An 8,577-nucleotide genomic window follows, 5' to 3' on the forward strand; every position below is an offset into this window, starting at 1 on the left:
CAAGGTGATGCACTGGGATGTATGAATCTCTTATCCAACAACTCCTACATCTGCATATTCAGTTCCTTTAACTCAGAAAACGCCATCCAGTAAGGAGCCCTAGAGATTGGCTCTGTCTCGGGGGCTAACTCAATCACGAACTCTATTTCTCTCTCTGGTGGCAAATCTGGTAATTCCTTCGAAAACACATATAGAAATTATTGTACCATTGCGATGTCTTCAATCTTTAGCTTCTCAATTGTTGTATCCACGACAGTGGCCATGTAACTTTGACAACCCTTATCTAACAAACGGGTTGCTTCAAGTGACGAGATCAATGTAATTGAGGGTCTTCCTTGACTTCCAACAAACTCGAAACTTCCACCCACTAACGGGTTAAATTGAATCGCCTTACGATATCAATCCATCTTAGCTCATTGCTCGGTGAGCCATTCCACGCCAATTATCAAATCAAAGTTAGGACTAACAAATCTATTTTCCCCTTTCGCTCACCAATCGCTAACTTGCAACTAGAACAACCCAATGGAGACAACACCTTATCCTTTAACGGTGTAAATATGCTAACCACTGACTCCAGTGACTTAGGACTTAATCCTATTAGTTTAACGAATTGCTCAGCAATAAAAGAATGAGTTGCTCCAAGGTCGAATAAAGCATAAGCAGTATGGTTGTTCAACAAAATCGTACCTGTAATCACATCAAACGCATCCTCAGCCTGACCTCTAGTGATGGCGTACACTGTTCCCTAAGCTAGGAGTCTCATTTGTCCACCCTGCAGTGCGTTTTGAGGCCCGTACCCTATGATTTGACCCATCGGTGGCAGCGATGGTAGTTGCGGTTGTCCTCTTGGCCTTCTAGGACAATCTCTAGCTAAGTGACCCTGCTGGCCACATTAAAAACAAGTGCCCGTTCGTTGAGGGCATTGGTTCACACCATGTCGTCTTCCACAGAGGCGACACAGGCCATTTTGACTTGGCCTCGACTTTCCAATTCCACCCTTCTTGTTGGGCGAAACTTGAAATCTTCCTCCTGACATGGGCCTCTTTTCTTGTCAAATCCCTTCTCTTAGCGAAATGAACCTTGATCCTGACAAGGCGGCCTGCTCATTCAGACTCCTCTTTAATAGTTGGGCTCGATGATAAACTTCTCGATAATCTATCAAATCCAATGGTATCAGTGGTTGCTTTAATTCAAGAAGAAGGCCATTCCCGAACCTACGAGCTTTTTCTTCTAGATCCTCAATTAACCTTGGAGCATACCGAGAAAGCTCCGTGAACATAACCCCATACTAGTCAACAGTCATCGCCCTTTGGCGGAGGTGCCAGAACTCTTTCATTTTCTGTTCTTGGGCTCTTCCCGAGAAGTACTAATCGTTGAACGCTCTTAGGAAAACGTCCCACAGCGGGACTACTCCTCCTAGGAACACAACATCTTTAGCAGCTCTCCACCAGGTATTTGCATTGCCCCGCAGCTGGTACACTACCAGGACAAGCTTTTCTGCGTCAGTGTACATTAGTAGTGCAAAGGTTTTCTTGAGATCTTGAACCCAAAGTGACGCAGCTACCTGATGTCCTGCACCATTGAACCTTGGCGGGTTCAGCTTCAAGAATTGCTTTACCAACTTATGAATCGGCATCTCTCTCGGTACCACTACATTCTTAGGTTGAACTTCGGCGGTTGCAGCAATAGGTGCGGTAACAGGTGCGGCCTCAGCGATGACGGCAACGGCAGTAGCAGCGGCTGCAACAATGACAGCTTGGTTCTGGGTTTGCTGCCCTATCAGATCCCTCATAGCTTCGAGCGCCTACATGATCCCTTCCATTTTGGGATCACCAAGGGCTATTATCCTAGCACCAATGAGAGGTGGTGCTACTCCACTCGCGCTAGCCTAAGCTAGCACTCTACCTCGGCCTCCTCGAGTACCGACCCTTGTCGGCGTCCTATCCCGAGTTGCAAGCTTAACTGTTCTCTTACTGGGAGTCCTCTGCTCCTGATCGCTCATTTTACAGGATCCTTAGGGAAACCTTGTCACGTCTCAACCCTCCGAGCATGTGCCCATCCCTGCTTAATTGATATAATAGCGATGTCTCAAGACACATCGCTGACCCATTCCATTTTAGTATATGTATGCAGAAGCATATAAATAATCTCCAAACAATAAAACAATGGGATCGAAAGTAGGGCCATAAAATTTTCAAACCAAAACCAACTTTTTATAAACACATAGGTTTATTTACAACAAAACATGTTTATACACAAGATCAGACTAGTTACAAAAATGTCGGCTTAACAAAAGGGAACTGTCCTATGACTCTCTAGTCAGACATGTTTGCTGATTCTTCGATCTCCACCTTCTTAGACTTTGGGGCTCCCAGTCCTCCACTAACTTCATCTAAAGACCTGAAAATGGTTATATAATAACCAGTGAGACAATGTCTCAGCAAGTTCTACTTTCTAAGACCGATTAGGAAGAAAATATGTCTTAGGGGCTACGTAAGCACAACCACGAGTTAGAGGGCTTACCGTGGCCTTAGTTCTTTCCTGCAAGTCAATTCAAATCATAAACACTGACAATCACACCATCCAATCAAACAAATCAAACTATCGATCAATCGACTCAGTCGATTACATGTCATCAAGACCACGCTTTGGTCATTTCAACTATTCCATCTCAAATTCTCAATCATGGCTCAATGAGCATAGTCTACCAAATTCTTGGCTATCAATCACGGTCCAAAGGACACGACCTATCTTTAGGTGGTAATCACGGCCTAGTGGGCATAACCTTTAATAGGTGGCAGATCACGACCCTATTAGGCATGACCTCTATCAGGTGGTGAATCACGACCCGATGGGCACGACCCTTAACAAGTGGCAAATCACGACCCTGTGGGCACAACCTCTATTTGGTAGTAAATCACGGCCCGATTGGGCACGGCTTATTCCAATTCGGTGGCGAATCTTGGTCCAATTGGCACGACCATACTTCGGCGACTTTCTAAGTCAACTCACAACCTTTCATGTTTATTTCCCACTCAAATACTGACATTTTCTAATTTTGGGATAAATCCCCACATAATCGCCAATTTACTCAATTTTCATAATCTAGTGCTCAATTAAATAAATAGAGAACACCACTGCAATCAGCATAAAATTCCAGTCGTCGACTATTCCAGCCTAATTTTTTAAAAATAAATAATCAATTAAATATTACGAAAAATATTAAATAAATGTAATAAATCCGATTTAGGCCCGTAATCCAATTTGGACACGGAAAATTCCAAAGTTTGTTCAATAAATAATAGCACGAATCTACTCGCTAATGTCACTAACTAACTACCTAACATGCATTGGTAGATAATTAAATTAACTAATCTAATGTAATCTATCCACCTAAACCATGCTTAATTAATCTAATCAACCCCTAAGCATAATTAACCGACTAAGCAGGGATTAGTGAGTTCAACTCACTTGTTAAATGCAAAGACCGAATCACTGCGATGACGGTGCGACGGTGGTCGGAACTCAGGTTTGTGTTGGCGTCAACGAGCTTGGACAGGGCCTAAAATTATCCCCTCGATGGCCCCGATCCGATTAGGTCACCACAGTTCGCTTACCATTCACTTTTCCTAATAACATGTCACTCTGATACCATTTCAATTGCAGCGAGTCCATACAACTTGGGGGTTTACATTTTTTTTTCGATCGGTCCCTTGCGCAATTTATATGCGGAAGCACATCCAACAACTCCCTTTCCTATATTTAGAAAACGATGCACACCTACTAAACATTTTATATAAGTTAAAGCCGAACACGTTTATTTACATAAAGCAGATGGACATCTTTAGTCGGTACATCAAAGTGCCAATGTTTCTATACTCGGCTATACTTCAAAAGATGACCGACATCTTCTCCAACAATCGAATACTTAAAGTCCATCGATCAGTGTCGGCGTTCAAAAGTTCCCTCATTTGCTATCCTTCTCCTTGCGGTTATATCCAATCGCTCAATCCATCTACTAATCTGAAATGTTGGTCCCCAAAAAGGGTGAGTACAACCACTCAGCAGGTAAAGGAATCCAATAACCACTCAATGCATCATACAAGTCATACATGCATTGCAGGCATTACTTACCTTGAAGCCATGCGCATACTATCATGCATCATCATATCATATACATGTCCTCATTATCAAGACATCATCACATCACACATGTCATCATCATCGTGGCATCATTATAATCATATTCATGTCATCATCATCATCATCATCATCATCATCATGCATATCATCATGCCATATCATATATCATCATCATCATCATCGTCATCATCATCATGCCATATCATATATCATCATCATCATCGTCATCATCATTGTGCTATGGGTGATCATCATCATATCACATCACATATTGTCATCATCATCATGCCATGGTTTAATTTCCACTTTAACGTTCAATTTGATCACCACATCACCCATTCCTCGAATCATCAATTTCATCATCCCCTCGGGCAAAGATCTCTGAGGCTTCCGGCATTCAGCCATTCCAGGCCACCGGGCATCCGGCCCCCCACATTCCAGGCATCTCGCATCCCAACTGGCATCACGAGGCATTCCTCTCGAGCAAAGACCTCCGACAGGGCTTCCAGCATTTACACTCCCTGGCCGGGCATCCCGCACCCCAATTCTGGCATCGCGAGGCATTCCCTTCGGACAAAAACCTCCGATAGGGCTTCCGAAATTATGTACCAACATACCACCAGGCCTCCCATGGAATTACGTACGGTATACCACCGGGCATCCCGACACTCTCGGGGAATCTCCGGAATTACGCCACTAGGCCACCGGGCATCATCATCCACCACAACAATCTCCTCATTTAACATTATTCATGTTCACCAATTTTGGTCTTAATTTAGCATGGCATATGATGTAATGGCAACCAAAAATCATGTTCAACATTGAATTCACACATGCATCTCAATTCAATGTCATGCATACATCAAGACCTCACCATACATGCAACATGGTATAATTATTTATGAAATAAAATTAATGGAATATATGGCCAATAAAATAATCCATTTTTCATGCCCTCATTCATTTAAATTCCGGCCCCCTTTTTAAAAAAAATATTAAATTTAATATCTATAAATTCCCAAAAATTATAAAAATTAAGGCAAGTCATAAACTAGCCAATAGGATAATAATTTCATGCAAAATACATGGCCAAATAGAATTTCACACAATTTCGCAATTCTCACAAAATGGCATGTCATTTTCGGGTGAAATCAGAATGCACAGTTTCTGAAGAAATTCGATTAAAATATTCATATGACCTCCAAAACTTACGAAATTTTACCGAGTTATAGCCAAGACATTTTTGTACATATTTCATGAATAACTCCAAGCCAGATTCTTTTTAGATTATTTTCTACAGTCTCACGAAACTTCTGGATCCATTACCACATCGTCCAGTACATGCTTCTCCGAAATACTGAGTTTTCACCTACCTATTCTCTTTCGTTTCATCTGAAATTTGGATATGTTATACACCAAAATTTCCTCTACAATTTTCATGAAGAGATCCAAGTCAAATAACCAGAGTATAGTCGTCATTTAGGTCCATGAAGTCTCGGGTGTCCCAAAATACATCTCCAGAATCACCATCTTCAAGATCTAGTCAATTTACTAGGCTATACTTGTTCATTTCACTTCCAATTTGAGTATGTTATAGTTTAAGATGTCCCCTACAACTTTAATGAAGAAATAGAAGAGAGATTCTTAGCACAAATCAACATGCAACCACAAATTCATCAAGATGTCAGTGAAATCGTTCCAGATCTGAGGTCTCGTAGAATGAGAGTTTAACCCCCTAAATCTCCATCATTTTCCACCAAATTTTAGTATATTGTATTTTAAGATGTTAGCTGCTACAAATTTCATGAAGAAATCGAAGCCAAAATCGGATTCTAAACATGCATGCAAGCTCCCACAACATTCTGACTCAAGCGGATTCATGCGAAAACATTCCAGATCTGACATCTCCATAAGATGAGAGTTTGACCCCTCAATATCCATCATTTTGTACCCAATTTTAGTATGTTGTATTTTAAGATGTTAGCTACAACTTTTATCAAGAGATCAAAGTCAAAATCGAACTCAAAACATGCATGCAAGCTCTCACAAGATTCTGGGTCGAGCAGTTCACACGAAAACAGCAAACATTCTCAAGAACAAACCTTATGTACTTCAATTTCTAACCTCTAAACATCCAAAATTCAACCACACATGCAAGGCACACATGCAAGGGATGGAAATCAGTTCCAAATTGCCTCTAAGACCGAGCAAATACGAGCACACGGACGGCACACCGGCGACGGACGAACGGACCTCCTCCCCCGTGCGGCTTCTCCCTTTCTCTCTCGGTTCCTCACTCTCTCTCGGCAACTCTCTCCCTTTGGCTGAATCCTCCACCAGTCACTCTCTCTCTCTCTCTCCTTCTCTCTCTCTCTTTTGGATGCTTATATATTTGCATGCACCCCCTCTTTGCATGGGGGACACTTGTCCCTAAGAAGGAGACAAGTGTCTCCCTTGCCGAAGACACTTGGAAGCCATGCGGCTACCCCTCCATGCGACAATGGGCCGGGCTTATGGCCCACTTTAGGCCCATCTCACTTGGGCCTAAAGCCCAAACTTAAATGGCCCAAGTTTATTTTATTCTATTTTATTTATTATATATCTTAATCATCATTTAAATAATATCTAATTGCATAAATAATAAGGCCATTAAACTTATAGTCACAAATCCATAAATTCCAATTTATGATGCACATGGCCAATGATAGAATTTTCTTTCCTATCACATAATTATCCCTTAAAAGCTTGGCCATATATCTTATTACAAATTATGGATTAAATGACCATAACTTGATGGTACTTCCATCACCTATTCATAGAATTTAATGTAGCTAGAGGTCGTCATGAATTTTGGGATTGCAAGAGCTGGGTCTACTACGTTTACAATCGAGCCTTGAGGAGGGTCAGCTATGCCCTTCCCAAAAGCAACCTCCAGAGCATACGGAGAAATCTCATATTCTGGAATAAGACTTTTTCTTTGGCCATTTTGAGCCTGGCAATACCATGACTTGTATTGGTGGGGCACCTTGCGGGTGAGACCGCATCGACCTAGACAATGGACCTCACTAGCTCATAGTCCAAATCCCTTGGGCCCTAATTCGTCGGAATATAAGACATCTACTTTGTAACTTTCTTTGGTCGTCCAAAAAACTTAGGAGTTGCCATCTAATGACCTAAAATGTTATCCTACAACGGGGTGAGACGACGTCTCAGCGAGTTCTACCCCCTAAGACTTGATTATGAAGAAATACGCCCTAAGGCTGCCTAAGTACAAACATAGGTCAAAGGGCTTACCTTGGCCTTAGTCTCTTCCTGCAAGTTAGTCTATCTCATAGATACATAAATCACATCAACCAATCAATTCAATCAATCGGATCGAACTATTGATCAATCGATTATATGTTATTACGACCTCCCGCGGTCAGCCGCATCAATACTATCTAATAAGTCTAATCATATCATAACTGCTCCCGCGGTTAGCGCTAAGTTGATAAATAATATACTGCTCGCAATCTAAGCTAACATATCAGAGCTCATAGGTTAATATAGTATACTGACGCTGCTCACTTTAAGTTGATAAGGTATACTGCTCACTATCTAAGCTGACATATTGCTCATAGGCTAATAGAGTATACTAACACTGCTCACTCTAAGTTGATAAGGTATATTGCTCGCAATCTAAGCTGACATATCACCCATATGTTGATATAGTATACTGATATACTACCCACAATTTAAGCTGACATATCGCCTGTAGGCTAATATAGTATACTACCTTAACCATATAACAAATTCAATATTTTTATCATACCCGATACAAATAGCCGTGTGTGGGTATACGGTCGGTCTTAACTAAAATAAAATATTTTCACTTTTGAACATCTCATCATTTCAAGCAGTCCAAAAATAAATTTTTGGCGCTGCAGACCGACGCCCAGTAATTTTCTAATTAATTACCAAAATTATTGATTTTTGAGATAATTACCCACAACCACCAAACACACTCAATTTGCACAAATTAAAGCTTAATTAAATAAATAGATCACACTATTGAAATCAACACGAAAATCCGGTCATTGGTTATCCCGATCTAATTTCCAGAAAATAAATAAATAATTAAATAATTACGGAAAATAATTATTAAATGCCAATAAATGCAACTTTGGCTCGTAATGCCTAATTGGAAGCTGAGACGAGTCTGAAAAATTTCCGAACTACTCTAGTTAAATATTAGAGTTTGTCTAGACTCTAACTACACTTCTCTAACCACCTAACATGCAATAACAATTAATTATATTGCTAATCTAATTTAACTATCCACCTAATCCACACTTAGTCTAAACAAAACAAACCTTAAGCGTCATTAACTTACTAAGCAGTGATTAGTGAGTTAAACTCACTTGATTAACGAATTGCTCAATTCAAATGACGGGG

The sequence above is a fragment of the Eucalyptus grandis genome, chromosome 2 (genome assembly GCF_016545825.1).
Source record: "Eucalyptus grandis isolate ANBG69807.140 chromosome 2, ASM1654582v1, whole genome shotgun sequence".
Classification (NCBI taxonomy): Eukaryota; Viridiplantae; Streptophyta; class Magnoliopsida; order Myrtales; family Myrtaceae; genus Eucalyptus; species Eucalyptus grandis.